This window comes from Cervus elaphus, chromosome X, assembly GCF_910594005.1.
Source record: "Cervus elaphus chromosome X, mCerEla1.1, whole genome shotgun sequence".
Taxonomy (NCBI): domain Eukaryota; kingdom Metazoa; phylum Chordata; class Mammalia; order Artiodactyla; family Cervidae; genus Cervus; species Cervus elaphus.
Window position 1 is genome coordinate 57,421,208 of NC_057848.1, and position 17,358 is coordinate 57,438,565.

Sequence of the window (17,358 nt, forward strand, 5' to 3'; positions counted from 1 at the left end):
ACCTCACTAGATGGTCAATGCCAAAATCAGATTGATTATATTCTTTGCAGCCAAAGATGGAAAGGCTCTATACAGTCAGCAAAAATAAGACCAGGAGCTAACTGTGGCTCAGATCATGAACGCCTTATTGCCAAATTCAGACTGAAATTGAAGAAAGTGGGGAAAACCACTAGACCATTCAGGTATGACCGAATACAGTGGAAGTGAGTAGTAGATTGAAGGGACTAGATCTGATAGACAGAGTGCCTGATGAACTATGGACGGAGCTTCGTGACATTGTACAGGAGACAGGAATCAAGACCATCCCAGGAAAAAGAAATGCAAAAGAGCAAAATGGCTGTCTGAGGAGGCCTTACAAATAGCTGTGAAAAGAAGAGAATCGAAAAGCAACGGAGAAAGGGAAAGCTATACCCATTTGAATGCTGAGTACCAAAGAAGAGCAAGGAGAGATAAGAAAGCCTTCCTCAGCCATCAATGCAAAGAAATAGAGTGGGAAAGACTAGAGATCTCTTCAAGAAAATGAGAGATACCAAGGGATCATTTCATGCAAATATGGGCTCATAAAGGACAGAAATGGTATGGACCTAACAGAAGCAGAAGATATTAAGAAGAGGTGGCAATTAGTAAATTCAAAACAAAATTGAAATCGTTCCAGTCATCTTTTCTGACCACAGTGCAGTAAGATTAGATCTCAGTTATAGGACAAAAACTCTTAAAAATTCCAACATATGGAGGCTAAGTAACACACTTCTGAATAACCAACAAATGATAGAAGAAATAAAAAAAGAATACAAAATATGGGTAGAAACAAATGTAAATGAAAACACAACAACCCAAAACCCATGGGACACTGTAAAAGCAGTGCTAAGGGGGAGGTTCATAGCAATACAGGCTTACCTCAAGAAACAAGAAAAAAATCAAATAAATAACCTAACTCTACACCTAAATCAACTAGAGAAGGAGGAAACGAAGAACCCCATGGTTAGCAGAAGGAAAGAAATCTTAAAAATTAGGGGAGAAATAAATGCAAAAGAAACAAAAGAGACCATAGCAAAAGTCAACAAAGCTAAAAGCTGGTTTTTTGAAAGGATAAATAAAATTGACAAACCGTTAGCCAGACTCATCAAGAAAGCAAGGGAGAAGAATCAAATCCCGAAAATAAGAAATGAAAATGGAACCATCTCAACAGACAACACAGAAATTCAAAGGCTCATAAGAGACTACTACCAGTAGCTATATGCCAATAAAATGGATAACTTGGAAGAAATGGACAAATTCCTAGAAAAGTATAACTTTCCAAAACTGAGCCAGGAAAAAATAGAAGATCTTAACAAGCACAGAAATCAAAACTGTAATCAGAAAACTTCCAGCAAACAAAAGCCCAGGACCAGATGGCTTCACAACTGAATTCTACCAAAAATTTAGGGAAGAGCTAACACCTATCTTACTCCAACTCTTCCAGAAAATTGCAGAAGAAGGAAAACTTCCAAACTCACTCTATGTGGCCACCATCACCCTAACACCAAAACCGGACAATGATGCCACAAAAAAAGAAAACTACAGGCCAATAACACTGATGAACATAGATGCAAAACTCCTTAACAAAATTTTAGAAAACAGAACCCAACAACATATTAAAAAGATCATACATCATGACGAAGTGTGCTTTATCCCAGGAATGCAAGGATTCTTTAATATCTGCAAATCAATCGATGTAATACACCACATGGACAAATTGACAGATGAAAACCATATGATTATCTCAAGAGATGCCGAAAAAGCCTTTGACAAAATTCAACATCCATTTATGATAAAAACTCTCCAGATGGCAGGAATAGAAGGATCATACCTCAACATAATGAAAGCTATATATGACACACCCACAGCAAACATTATCCTCAATGGTGAACAATTCAAAGCATTTCCCCTGAAGTCAGGAACAAGGCAAGGGTGCCCACTCTCACCACTACTATTCAACATAGTTTTGGAAGTCTTGGCCACAGAAATCAGAGCAGAAGAAGAAATAAAAGGAATCCAGAGAGGAAAAGAAGAAGTAAAACTCTCACTGCTTGCAGATGACATGAACCTCTACATAGAAAACCCTAAAGACTCTGCCAGAAAATTACTAGAGCTGATCAAGGAATATAGTAAAGTTGCAGGATATAAAATTAACACACAGAAATCCCTTGCATTCCTATACACTAACCATGAGACAACAGAAAGAGAAATTAAGGAAACAATACCATTCACCATTGCAACGAAAAGAATAAAATTCCTGCGGATATATCTACCTAAAGAAACAAAAGACCTATATAGAGAAAATTATAAATCACTGATAAAAGAAATCAAAGAGGACAGAAATAGATGGAGAAATACACCGTGTTCATGGATTGGAAGAATCAATATTGTGAAAATGAGTATATTAGCCAAAGCAATCTATAGATTCAATGCACTCCTTATCAAGCTACCAAAGGTACTTTTCACAGAACGAGAACAAATCATTTCTCGATTTGTATGGAAATACAAAAAACCTCGAATAGTCAAAGCAATCTTGTGAAAGAAGGATGGAACTGGAGAAATCAACCTGCTTGGCATCAGGCTCCACTACAAAGCCACAGTCATCTAGACAGTATGGGACTGGCACAAAGACAGAACGATAGATCAATGGAACAAAATAGAAAACCCAGAGATAAATCCACGTACCTATGGACTCCTTATCTTCGACAAAGGAGGCAAGAATATACAATGGAGAAAAGACAACCTCTTTAACAAGTGGTCCTGGGAAAACTGGTCAACCACTTGTAAAAGAATGAAACCAGAACACTTTCTAACAGCATACACAAAAGTAAACTCAAAATGGATGAAAGATGTAAATGTAAGACCAGAAACTATAAAACTCCTAGAGGAGAACATAGGCAAAACACTCTCCGACATCAATCACAGCAAGATCCTCTATGACCCACCTCCCAGAATATTGGAAATGAAAGCAAAAATAAACAAATGGGACCTGATGAAACTTAAAAGCTTTTGCACAACAAAGGAAACTCTAAGCAAGGTAAAAAGACAGCCTTCAGAATGGGAGAAAATAATAGCAAATGAAGCAACAGACAAAGAATTAATCTCAAAAATGTAGAAGCAACACCTGCACCTCAATTCCTGAAAAACAAACGACCCAATCAAAAAATGGGCCAGAGAAATAAACAGACATTTCTCCAAAGAAGACATACAGATGGCTAACACACACATGAAAAGATGCTCAACAACACCCATTATTAGAGAAATGCAAATCAAAACCACAGTGAGGTACCATTTCATGCCAGTCAGAATGGCTGCTATCCAAAAGTCTACAAGCAATAAATGCTGGAGACGGTGTGGAGAAAAGGGAACCCTCTTACACTGTTGGTGGGAATGCAAACTAGTAGAGCCACTGTGGAGAACAGTGTGGAGATTCCTTAAAAACCTGGAAATAGAATTGCCATATGACCCTGCAATCCCACTCCTGGGCATACACACCAAGGAAACCAGAACTGAAAGAGACACGTGTACCCCAATGTTCATCGCAGCACTGTTTATAATAGCCAGGACATGGAAGCAACCTAGATGCCCATCAGCAGACGAATGGATAAGAAAGCTGTGGTACATATGCACAATGGAATATGACTCAGCCACTAAAAAGAATACATTTGAATCAGTTCTAATGAGGTGGATGAAACTGGAGCCCATTATACAGAGTGAAGTAGGCCAGAAAGAAAAACATCAATCCAGTGTACTAACACATATATATGGAATTTAGAAAGATGGTAACGATAACCCTATATGCAAGACAGAAAAAGAGACACGGATGTATAGAACAGACTTTTGGACTCTGGGAGAAGGCGAGGGGGGGATGATCTGAGAGAATAGCATTGAAACATGTATATTATCAATTGTGAAACAGATCGCCAGTCCAGGTTTGATGCCTGAGACAAGTGCTCCGGGCTGGCGCACTGGGATGACCCAGAGGGATGGGATAGGGAGGAAGGTGGGGGGGGGGGATTCAGGAAGGGGAACACATGTAAATCCATGGCTGATTCATATCAATGTATGGCAAAAACCACTAGAATATTGTAAAGGAATTAGCCTCCAACTAATGTAAATCAATAAAAAACAATAACAATAAAATAAATTAAAAAAAAAGAAGAGGTTGCAAGAATACACAGAAGAACTGTACAAAAAAATATCTTCACGACCCAGATAATCACGATGGTGTGATCACTCACACTCACCTAGAGCCATACACCCTGGAATGTGAAGTCAAGTGGGCCTTAGGAAGCATCACTACAAGCAAAGCTAACGGAGGTGATGGAATTTCAGTTGAGCTATATCAAATCCTAATAGATGATGCTGTGAAAGTGCTGCACTCAATATGCCAGTAAATTTGGAAAACTCGGCAGTGGCCACAGGACTGGAAAAGGTCAGTTTTCATTTCAATCCCAAAGAAAGGCAATGCCAAAGAATGCTCAAACGACCGCACGATTGCCCTCATCTCACACACTAGTAAAGTAATGCTCAGAATCCTCAAAGCCAGGCTTCAGCACTACATGAACCGTGAACTTCCAGATGTTCAAGCTGGTTTTAGAACAGACAGAGGAACCAGAGATCAAACTGCCACCATCTCCTGGATCATTGAAAAAGCAAGAGAGTTCCAGAAAAACATCTATTTCTGCTTTATTGACTATGCCAAAGCCGTTGACTGTGTGGATCACAATAGACTGTGGAAAATACTGAAGGAGATGGGAATACCAGACCACCTGACCTGCCTCTTGAGAAACCTGTATGCAGGTCAGGAAGCAACAGTGAGAACTCGACATGGAACAACAGACTGATTCCAGATAGGAAAAGCAGTACGCCAAGGCTGTATATTGTCACCCTGCTTATTTAACTTATATGCAGAGTACATCATGAGAAACACTGGGCTGGAGGAAGCACAAGCTGGAAACAAGATTGCTGGGAGAAATATCAATCACCTCAGATATGCAGATGACACCACCCTTGTGGCAGAAAGTGAAGAAGAACTAAAGAGCTTCTTGATGAAAGTCAAAGAGGAGAGTGAAAAAGTTGGCTTAAAGCTCACCATTCAGAACACTAAGATCATGGCATCCGGTCCCATCACTTCATAGGAAATAGATGGGGTCGATCGAATCAGTGGCTGACTTTATTTTTTGGGGCTCCAAAATCACTGCAGATGGTGATTGCAGCCATGAAATTAAAAGACGCTTACTCCTTGGAAGGAAAGTTATGACCAAACTAGACGGCATATTAGAAAGCAGAGACGTTACTTTGTCAACAAAGGTCCGTCTAGTCAAGGCTATGGTTTCTCCAGTGGTCATGCACGGATGTGAGAGTTGGACTATATTGGACTCTGTGGGAGAATGCGAGGGTGAGATGTTTCGAGAGAACAGTATCGAAACATGTATATTATCTAGGGTGAAACAGATCACCAGCCCAGGCTGGATGCATGAGACAAGGGCTCGGGCCTGGTGCACTGGGAAGACCCAGAGGAATCTGGTGGAGGGGGAGGTGGGACGGGGGATCGTGATGGGGAATACGTGTAAATCCATGGCTGATTCATGTCAATGTATGACAAAAACCACTACAATATTGTAAAGTAATTAGTCTCCAACTAATAAAAATAAATGGAAAATAAAAAAATTAATAAAACTATTGGTCTGTACATCCTTCAAAAAAAAAGGAAGAAAGAAAGCTGAGCGGCCAGCCGCTGTCCCGCGCATCCTCGCGCGGCCGGCCTGGCGGGCGGAAGCGCCAGCGCACGGTGGGGCTGACGCGCGGAGCCGGCCGACAGCAGCGCCACCATGCCCGCGGACCACCGCCGCATCCCTGGGCCGAGGAGTCGCAGCCGCCGCAGCTGGACGCGGCCGGCGAGGGCGAGGCGCCGGCCCCTCGCGACCCGGCGCGGCTGCGGCCGGTGTACGCGCGCGCATGGCTGCTGAGCTAGGCTAAGGGTTCGGCCTACTTGGAGGCAGGGGGCCCCAAGGTGCTGTGCGCCGAGTTGGGCCCGCGCCAGGCCGAGGGCGGCGAGCGCGGCGGCTGCCTGGCCAGGGCGGGCTGCGAGGCCCCCGCGGCGCTGAGCGGCCGCCTGCTCTGCGACTTCCGCCGCGCGCCCTTCTCGGGCCGCCGGCGCCGTGTCGCGCCGGGCGGCGGTGAGGAGCGCGAGCTGGCGCGGGCGCCGCAGGAGTCGCTCGAGCCGGCCGTGCGCCTGGGCCGCTACCCGCGCGCGCAGCTCGAGGTGTGGGCGCTGCTGCGGGGGTACGGCGGCTCGCGCTGGCCGCCCCGCTCACTGCCGCCGCGCTCGCCCTGGCCGACGCGTGCGTCGAGATGTACGACCTGGTGGTGGGCTGCGGCCTGAGCCGCGCGCCGGGGCCCGCGCCCGCCTGGCTGCTGGACCCCACGCTGCTGGAGGAGGAGCGCGCCGCCGCTGGCCTCACCGTTTGGCGCTCGTGGCGGTGCTCAAGCAGGTGGCCGGGCTGCTGGGCAGCGGGGAGGGCGGCCCGACCGAGAGCTGGGCGGAGGCCGTGCCCCTGGGGTTCGAGGGCTGCCAGCGCCTCTACCCCGTTCTCCAGCAGTGCTTGGTGCGGGCCGCCCGCCGGAGGGGTGCCGCCGCGCCCCTCTGAGCCCGAGACCCGAGTAACGACGGACGCCGAGGACCGAGCCGCCGCTGCCGCCACAAGGACCCGCGCTGTCGGCCTGCAGACTGCGTGCGCCGAACTGCAGCTGAGACCTGGGAGCACCGCAGAGGGTCTGCCGAGGCGTGCTCAGAATAGCTGTGTTGGAGCGATTCTTTCCAGACTGCTTCGTTAAAGAAACCTTTCTAATTGAGTTGACTCCCAGCCACGACCCAGTTGAAGGAACCTGTTGGAAAGGACTTCCGCTGGACTCATCGGGAAACCTGGAGCTGTTGTCCTGCAAGGGATGGACCCTATCCAGGCCAGCCGGGGACTCTCTCCTGAATAACTGGGCTGCTTTTGAGAGCGGGAACAAGGGGGCTGTGCCTTCCACGTACATCTGAGCCCAAACAAAAGCGCTTATAATCGGAAACATTCTTCTGTCGTTTTTGGTACCGACTTTAATGAGTAAGGCTCTTCCGAGCTGGGGAGTGTGTTCTCAGGGCTTGGGCCAAGCATTATCTTTCATGTGTCCTGGTGTCGCCGGTCCACCAGCGAGACGGCACCTGAACTGCCAGGAGTGAGAGTTTCTGGATGCTGGAGATGGAGTCTGGCCATTCTGTAGGGCAGAGGGGTCTCTCTGACCACGAAGGTGGGTTCTGCCGTGAGTGGCTCCTGAGCCCTGCAGGTCTGTGCTCAGGTCTGAATTGGCAAAAGGGCCGCCTGGGGTCCTCCCTGCACCAGCTTGGTGTGACCTGAGCGTGTGTGTCTCAGGGGCCTGCTCAGCTCTAGGAAAGGCTGGCTTGAGGCAGCTGAGAGACCAGAATGAGGCCTGGGGACCACACCAAGAACCCCTGACCAGGGGAAAAACACAAACTTTATTTGCCCCCAGTGACATAATATATAATTCCAAAGCAGATCTGCAATATCTAGAATCACAGCAGCAAGGAACAAGACAGAAACAAGGCACCTACAGGACCGAGGCCGAGCCTGCTGGGCGAGGGGCTGGGAGGCCATGAAGTCAGAAGAAGGCAACTGGAACTGAAGAAGGGTTAGCCCAGCTTCAAAGTGGCCACGTGGAAAAACAGGGCAGAGACCTGTGGGAAGGGGCCAGTTACATCCCATTAGATGGACATTTACAAAACCCTATCAACCCCCAGATGAGAGTCTTCCACATGAGATGGGAGGCAAACCACACACCATATATGCAGTTCTGTGTCACTGAAGAAACCCAAGTTTAAAAATCTATGTTACTCGTGTATTACCATATGTGAAATAGATGACCAGTCCAAGTTCGATGCATGAAACAGGGCACTCAAAGCCAGTGCACTGGGACAACCCAGAGGGATGTGATGGGGAGGGAGGTGGGAAGGGGGTTCGGGATGGGGGTCACAGGTACACCTGTGGCTGATTCATGTCAATGTATGGCAAGAGCCACCAGAATAGTAAACTAATTAGCATCCAAGTAACATAAATTAGTTAACAAGAACAACAACAAAATAAATCTGAGTGCCAAAGAATTGATGATTTTGAACTGTGGTATTGGAGGAGACTCTTGAGCATCCCTTGGACTGCAAGGAGATCCAACCAGTCCATCCTAAAGGAGATCAGTCCTGAGTATTCACTGGAAGGACTGATGTTGAAGCTGAAACTCCAATTTGGCCACCTGATTCGAAGAGCTGACTCATTTGAGAACACTTGATGCTGGGAAAGATTGAGGACAGGAGGAGAAGGGGACAACAGAGGATGAGATGGTTGGATGGCATCACTGACTCAATGGCCATGGGTTTGGGTAGACTCCAGCACTTGGTGATGGACAGGGAGGCCTGGAGTGCTGTGGTTCATGGGGTCGCAAAGAGTCGGACACGACTGAGTGGCTGAACTGAACTGAACTGAGGTTATCTATACTATTATCCCACTGGAAATTCCTTCATATTGTGAACAATGATTCGTCAGAACAAAATGGTTCACTGAGAATCTTAGGATATAGACTCAGAGTGGCCTTGGATGTCTTCTAGTGCTATAGCCTGAGTTGCATAGCCAGTCCTCACCCCAAATTAGTCTTTTCAAGACTTAACTCTAATGTGATTGTATTTGAAGATAGAAAGTTTTGGAGATGAATTTAAAAGAGGTCGTGAGGGGTGAGTCTTAATTCAACAGGATCAATGGCCTTAGAAGAAGAGGAAAAGAGAGAGAGATATCTCTTTCTGCCCACACACACTGAGGAAAAGCCATGTGAGGACATAGGGAGAAGGCAATCATATGCTGCTGCCTTAAACTTGGAGTTAACAGCCTCCAAATCTGTGAGAAATAGATTTCTGTAGTTTAAGCTACCTAGTCTATGATCCTTTTTTTGGACAATCTGAGCTAAGACACCTAATCTAGGGTTTTCTTAGCTGTGATCTGGAAAATGCTGTTCTGCCTGGACTGTTAGTAGGTGTTGGTTCTATGGTCAAACGCCTTTGAGAATGTTGCATACTATTAATATCTATTGATAGTTCACTACTTACATTAGACTCTTGAAGGCTTTCAGAGCCCTAGAATGAGGAAACCTGGTTACCATTGTGGGAGGAGCACCTTTTAACATCTACATCACAGATTTCTTACATGGGGCCTGTGGAAGTCCTGGGGATTGCTTCTGTTCTTGTTTCACACCTATCCAGGCCTTGACTTTGCTAACTCCACAGCTACTGAACCAGAATATCTAGGGGCAGAGTGCCCCAGATTACGAATGACTAAAAGCAGATAGATTTTTGAGGAGCTGAGTTTGGGAACTACTATTCCAGAACAACACTCTCGTGTTATAGGTGAGGAATTTAAGATCCTTGGAGAGAAATTGCTTGCCCAAGCATGAGTGCAGAGCAAATATTTGGACCATTTCCCCCTCCACTATAAATAACCACTGGGGTTTTTGATAGTTCTCCCAGCAATCGTGTTTCCAGCTTGTGCTTCATCCAGCCTGGCATTTCCCATGATGTACTCTGCCTGTAAGTTAAATAAGCAGGGTGACAATATACAGGCTTGCTGCACACCTTTGCGAATTTTGAACCAGTCCTTTGTTCCATGTCTGGTTCTAACTGTTGCTGCTTGACCTGCATACAGATTTCTCAGAAAACAGGTAAAGTGGTTTGATATTCTCATCTCTTTAAGAGTTTTCCACAGTTTGCTGTGATCCACACAGGCAAAGGCTTTAGCATAATCAATGAAGCAGAAGTAGATGTGTTTTTTTTTTTTTTTTTTTTTGGAATTCCCTTGCTTTTTGTGTGATCCAGTGGATGTTGGCAATTTGATCTCTGGTTTCTCTGCCTTTTCTAAATCCAGCTTGAACATCTGGAAGTTCTCGATTCACACACTGCTGAAGCCTAGCTTGAAGGATTTTAAGTATAACCTTGCTATCATGTGAAATGAGTGCACTTGTGCGGTAATTTGAAAGTTCTTTGGCATTGCCTTTCGTTGGGAGTGCTGGATGTCAATTATATCGCAATAAAACCTGGGGGGGGAAAAGGACCAAGGTATCCAGCAGACGAATTTTTGTGTCTTAGTTGAAAATTCCCTAGAGAATGATGACTTCTGAAATCAATACTAAGTCATAAGAAAAGTAGATGGTTGAAGGAAACTAGTGCCTAGATGCTAATACCCTTTCCCTTGAGATGGTACCTATGGAACCCAGGGAGGGGAGAGAGAGAGGGAAAAAAAGAACTCAGGGACCAATCAAGTGGCATGTTTCAATCCTGCCTCTCAGCACATAGCCTCTAATTCAGCTTAAATTGGGAAACAGAATCTCACAAGCAGCACAGTTATGGAGACTGATGAAGCGACCCAGAGTGGACTTCCTTCCTTTGAATGGACTCCATGGGGGACTGGAGCTTTGGTACCAGCAGCTGCCCCTTGGGCCCTTCCTCCTCCTCAGCGAGTGCAGACGAATTTGGGTAAGTCTCTCCTGGTTCTTGAATCTCCCATATTGATTGAGATTCTGAGTTTTATTTGGTGGTGGAGCAGGTTACCTGCCCCCTCCTAGTAGGAAAGATACTAGGCGGAGCCCAGTTGAAACATCTTGGGGATACCCACTCCCGGTCTAGACACTGAGTGGGGCTCACTTGAAAGATACCGAGGAATTCCAACCCAGTCAAAAGATGCTAGGTGGGGGGCTGGCTGAAAGATGCCAGGAGAATTTCCCACCCAGTGGAAAGGTACTGGGTGGGGGGGCTCGATTGGGAAAACATCAAGGAATACCCAGGACTTGGCTGAAAGATGCCAAGGTCACTCCATTGGAGGGGACTGAATGGTCTTGGCTGAGTGTTTAAGTAAGAGGCTGATCTGACACTTTTCCTCAATTTGACTGCCTTTATAGAATTTGTCAGGATAAAAGTGAGGAAAATACATGAGAGCTTTGCTCTGAAGAAAAGGGATCAGACTCCTCCCAGCCGGTTTCGGTTTTCTCAGGTGACTGAGAAATTTATGGGAGTGGTGGAGGCCTAGTCCTCATACCGTGCAGTGGGCCCATAGGGAAACCCACTCATTAATTAAAATACTTGCTCGTCCAGGGATCCCACATAAGAACTGGCCATTCAGCGACCTGAGCAGCCGTAATGGTCTTAGATTGCTGGAGGCAGAATCCGAGACACATAAAGACAAGCTGAAGTGACTCTGGGGTAACTCCTGAAAGAGTTAGGCTCACAAGCAGCACATGGGCCCACTACACAAGTTCACTAGTGATCTCTCAACAGAAATAAAGGGGTGCCAGAAAGTCAGCCTCTAACTCTCTAGCCAGTTTCATGTACAATACATATGGAGCTCATAGTTGCAACAACCTAATTAATTGGAGAAATTCTACTAAGAGAGAGCTCAACCTAAAATGGCCAAACTTGGGTTCTTTTGATAGTCTAAAATTGGTATTTTTACATGCACAATTAGAAAAGGCCGGCTGTGCTTTGACTGCTTTCTAGCAGCTTCTAAAACCAGAAATGATAGAGCAACTTCTTCCCAGAAAATCAACAAGAAATTGCTTGAATCTATCAGAATTAAAAGGCTGCTAGGACTGACTTTGCCAGCTTGCAGGTCTAATTGAACTGGGAAGTCACATTTGGCATTTATGCCATTTGGCTTTTCATTTTGTGGCATCCCTTTACCATCTTTTTGGGGCACTCTTGCCACTTGGCTTTTGATTTCCGGGCATCTCTTTGCCTTTTGTTTCATTTGGAGTGTGACTCCTGGCTGGTGAAGTTCTCGTTTGGTTTGGTTTGTTGGTTTGGTTTGAGTGCACAGACATCTGATACAAACTGTTTGAGCTAATATGTGAATTAAGGTTCCACACCCGACCTGGGAACCCTTTGGGAAAATATTTTTAAATGATTGGTTAATCTATAGCTATGATCCAATGGCAAGAAAAATGGCCTGAAACTATTAGATCTTTATTGACATAGGATAGGAAAATGAACTGAAGTTCCCTTATGTCCAGGACTTCCTCCTGTAATCAACAGCCTGTGGCTGATTAAACCAAGACCCCTACTTCCCCAGAGGGACAGTCCTTGCTGGGACCAATCTGCCCTTGTCATCAGGGCCAAGTTGAGCACTATCTGGTCTAAATTTCGGCTATAAAACTATGGTCACAAAAAAAGAATACAATTTTTGACAATGTGGTCACAATATTCTTTAGAGTCCAGAGGAAGCTTGAAGAAAAAAATATCTTTTTAAGAATTGTTGTCCCGAGGAAATAAGTCCTTCTATACCTTTAGACCAGATGTCTCTGGATCTAGACCATGTCTAATTCCTGAAACCAAAAGGAACAAAAGGAGAACAAAGCCTTTTAAAATCTTACTCCAACCATTTTTTATGCATAACTAAGTTTGGAAAACAAAGCTATAGGGTCTCTTGTGTCTGTTTGGATGTATGTATGTCTCAGTGTGTGTCTTTGTTTCTTTTGATAATATTGCTGATTGCTGAGATCAGTTTGTAAATGAGCTCTAATCTGATTGGCCTTAAAGAAAAAGTAAAACTCAATCCAATTGTTTGGTTGTGGCCAATTACCTTTGTCTAGTACTTCTGGGTTACCTTGGTGGATTTCTGTTCTCTAGGAACACCCACTAGGAAATTTATTTTAGATGAGTGTTCAGTCCTGTTCTAGCTTCATGATATTACTAGATGGGATTCTCTCACCTGGCCAATTAATGATACCTGCTCTGGGGGTGCTGGCCATAGATTTAAGTTTTCTCTTAGGGTCATTTAAACTCAATCAGAGTGATGAGCTAAGTCTCTATTAAAAAAATTAACCTCTCATCTATGAAAAGGTAAAGTCCCACAATTATGGAGTGGATCTACGTGGTTAATATCAGGCTATGGTCATTTAAAAGCTCCTCTATGTTGAGAAGTGTTAAATCATACTAAAACTGATCCACCTGGTACTCATGAGACAAGCCTGGGTGCTTTCTGAACTATGTCTATTATTACCCTTAGAGAGGGTGATTGGTATGGAACTCAGTGGAATTGTGGAACTAATTTATGGCCTTCACATCTACAGGGATGGATATGAAGGTGTAGCCTGGGATTCCCATGAATTTAAGGTCATACATGATAATGAATTAGAGGTAACCCTAACCAATCTACCATTGGTATGATCGCAATGGGTCAAAATGTGTATTCTACTGGTATGACCATTTAGCAGCTTGCGTGTGTGTGTGTGTGTGCATGTGCCTTCAATGGGGTTGGAGGATGTAATTGACCATATCTATGCCTTAACAACTTTCATAAGCTTTAAGTGATAGTAATTGGGCTATTAGCTTATTTTTATTATTATTAGATTTTTTCCATTTATTTTTATTTGTTGGAGGCTAATTACTTTACAGTATTGTAGTGGTTTTTGTCATACACTGACATGAATCAGCCATGGATTTACATGTGTTCCCCCTCCCAAGCCCCCCTCCTGCCTCCCTCTCCATTCCATCCCTCTGGGTCTTCCCAGTGCACCAGCCCTGAGCACTTGTCTCATGCATCCATCCTGGGCTGATGATCTGTTTCACCCTTGATAGTATACTTGTTTCAATGCTGTTCTCTCAGAACATCCCATCCTCGCCTTCTCCCACAGAGTCTAAAATTCTGTTCTGTACATCTGTGTTTCTTTTTCTGTTTTGCATATAGGGTTATCATTACTATCTTTTTAAATTCCATATATACGCGTTAGTATACTGTATTGGTCTTTATCTTTATGCTTTCCTTCACTCTGTATAATGGGCTCCAGTTTCATCCATCTCATTAGAACTGATTGAAATGAATTCTTTTAATGCTTTAGCTCTACACCTAAAGCAACTAGAGAAGGAAGAAATGAAGAACCCCAGGGTTAGTAGAAGGAAAGAAATCTTAAAAATTAGGGCAGAAATAAATGCAAAAGAAACAAAAGAGACCATAGCAAAAATCAACAAAACTAAAAGCTGGTTTTTTGAAAAGATAAACAAAATTGACAAACCATTAGCAAGACTCATTAAGAAACAAAGGGAGAAGAACCAAATCAACAAAATTAGAAATGAGAACGGAGAGATCACAACAGACAACACTGAAATACAAAGGATCATAACAGATTACTACCAGCAGCTCTATGCCAATAAAATGGACAACTTGGAAGAAATGGACAAATTCCTAGAAAAGGATAACTTTTCAAAACTGAACCAGGAAGAAACAGAAGATCTTAACAGACCCATCACAAGCACGGAAATCGAAACTATAATCAGAAATCTTCCAGCAAACAAAAGCCCAGGACCAGATGGCTTCACAGCTGAATTCTACCAAAAATTTAGAGAAGACCTAACACCTATCTTACTCCAACTCTTCCAGAAAATTGCAGAAGAAGGTAAACTTCCAAACTCATTCTATGAGGCCAACATCACCCTAATTCCAAAACCAGACAAAGATGCCACAAAAAGAGAAAACTACAGGCCAATATCACTGATGAACATAGATGCAAAAATCCTTATTAGCCTATTGAATTCTGAAATCTCTATGATGAGAAAGGCATTGCTACACAACTGCAAGGCCCTTGACGCCTTATAGGATCTCACAGGGATATCTGTGCTATAATTCAATCTGAATGCCAGATTTTCAAACCTGGTACATCCTTTAATGTAACACATTTGAACCACATGAAAAATCAGATTTCTGCTTTAAGTGACCCATTCCCTAGTCTTGACGATCTTTAAAAAAAAAAAACCAAAAACTGGTGTAGGCGGCTCATGGCTAAAATATTTACTTTTAATTCCACTATATCATTTGTATTTTGTTTCACAAGATTCTTATTGTATTACCAAGTGTGTGACTGAGCCTCCAATGAAAATGATGACTAGACTTGAAGCAGCTGATCAAATGTATAGCTCAATATATGATGAATGATTTTAATAGTGTAACTCTAGGTATGAAAAGTGGAGAAGGCAATGGCACCCCACTCCAGTACTCTTGCCTGGAAAATCCCATGGACGGAGGAGCCTGGTAGGCTGTGGTCCATGGGGTCGCTAAGAGTTAGACAGGACTGAGCAACTTCACTTTCAATTTTCACGTTCATGCATTGGAAAAGGAAATGGCAACCCACTCCAGTGTTCTTGCTTGGAGAATCCCAGGGATGGGGGAGCCTGGTGGGCTATCATCTATGGGGTCGCACAGAGCTGGACATGACTGAAGCGACTTAGCAGCAGCAGCAGCAGGTATGAAAAGATGCAACAAGAGGGAATACTTTCCTGGACCATAACTAGAAGACAGGTGTCCAGAGATCTTTGACTATTAAGACCTAGTCCAGTAATAGCACATTGAGTGTCTTGTCAACAAAAACCTTCTCCAGAACTGAGAACGAGCCTTCCCAGCAATGCAGGACAACGTGGTCATGAAATGCCTCCCAAAGTATGGTCGGATTTATGACCACAAGGGGGCCGTGTCAACTACAAATTGGCACTTTCCAAGAGCATTGCCAATGACTGAACAACAAAGGCATTTGCCATCTGCCTCTAAGGAGATTGAACCCCATGCTGCTTTAGCTGTCGACCTTCAACAACCCCTGAGGGAGTGTAGAGTGGAGTGAGGCACTCTGTGCTTCAGGGAATCTGATGGGAAAGGTCTTTAAATAGTTGGATGTTTTTAGGAACAGATTTTATGATCTCAATCCTTGCATCTCCTCATATCTAGAGAAGCACTAAATCCATTCATGGTGATATCAGATCCTCATGACTAACAAAAATCCTTTTGCAAAATGACTACTTCATGGTATTGAACTCCCCCTTCACCAAAATCTTATATATTGACTTTCCCCCACTGCCGCTTTGGAGCAGTCTCTCAGAGCTGTCTGAGATGCTGCCTCCTGGGCTGCAGTCCTCATGTTGCCCCAAATAAACTTAACTCAACAACTCTCAAGCTGTACATCTTGTTTTAGCCAACAGTTCATTAACAGGTAGGACAGTGAGGGATCTTTAATTCATTCTCACTTACTCACCATTTGGGCAAGAGCATTCTCTACTGGATCCCCAGAAGTGTTCTCATATTCTATAACCGGGCTTGTGTGGGCCCTTATCTTTCATCTTCCAGAAATCCCTGTCTCTGTCAGCCTCCCACCCTTGTCTCCAAAGCTGTCAAGCACTGTGCAGGATCTGAGATTTTATCCTACTTACATATGAACAAGTTAACCTGCTGTATATACATGTTTCATGGATGCTGAAAGAAGACACAAGGCTATAGAATCAGACAAAGCACTTTATTACACACTGAAAAAGTAGAGGCAGAGTGTTCCTGTGATGCTTGTGCCAGCCTCATGCACCCAAGTCCCATGGGGGGATGCCAAGGGTCCATCATGGGTGCCTGCACACACAGTGGACTGTGTTCCAAGAGGAAATGCTGAGTTTGGCAGATTCACTGCTTTCTTTTTTAAACGTTTTATTCATTCATTTGGCTGAGTCAGTTCTTAGTTGTGGCATGCGGGATCTTCATTACACCATGTGGAATGTTTTGTTGTGGCACATGGACTCTCTAGTTGTGGTGCACAGGCTCCGGAGTTACGGGGCACAGGCTCAGTGGCTCCATGGCATGTGGGATCTTAGTTCCCTGACCAGGGATTGAAAGCATTTCCCCTGCAGTGGAAGGCTGATTCTTAACCACTGAACCACCAGGGAAGTCCCTTGTTTCTTTCACAATAAGCAGGAGCAAGCCTGTTCCTTATTGGGGTGAGTCAGCACATCCTTCAGGGTGAGAGATGGCCAGGGGAAAGCATGGTTAGGGCCTCACCCAGCAAAGAACGTGTAGGGACATACACGGCCCACGGTGAATTGTCTCTCACAACAGATACAGACCAAGAGAAAATATTGCAAATCACATCTCTGGCAAAGGACTCACTCAAAATATTATAAAGAGCTCTCAATACAACAGTACAACAATGCAATTTACATGTGAGCAAAAGACTCAAACAGATACTTCACAAAGAGGAATATACGATGGAGAATAAGCACATGAAAAGATGTTCAACATCTTTCCTTTAGAGGTTCAACAATTCCCATGCAAAGTCAGCCCTCTATGAGATACCTCTACGGAGAAGATGGTCATCATCTCATTGTAGCCTCACATAGCAGAGAGCAGTGAGGGAAAGCCAGCACTCTCCTATCTCTTCTTATAAGGGCACTAATCCCATACAAAGGGCTCCCCTCTCATGACTTAATTACCCACCAAAGGCCCCACC

General features: G+C 44.4%; 1 pseudogene; it reads left to right on the top strand.

Annotated features, from left to right (window-relative positions):
* The first annotated feature begins 5,852 nt into the window (after window positions 1–5,852).
* Window positions 5,853–6,906, top strand: LOC122689634 (annotated as a pseudogene).
* The last annotated feature ends 10,452 nt before the right edge of the window (window positions 6,907–17,358 follow it).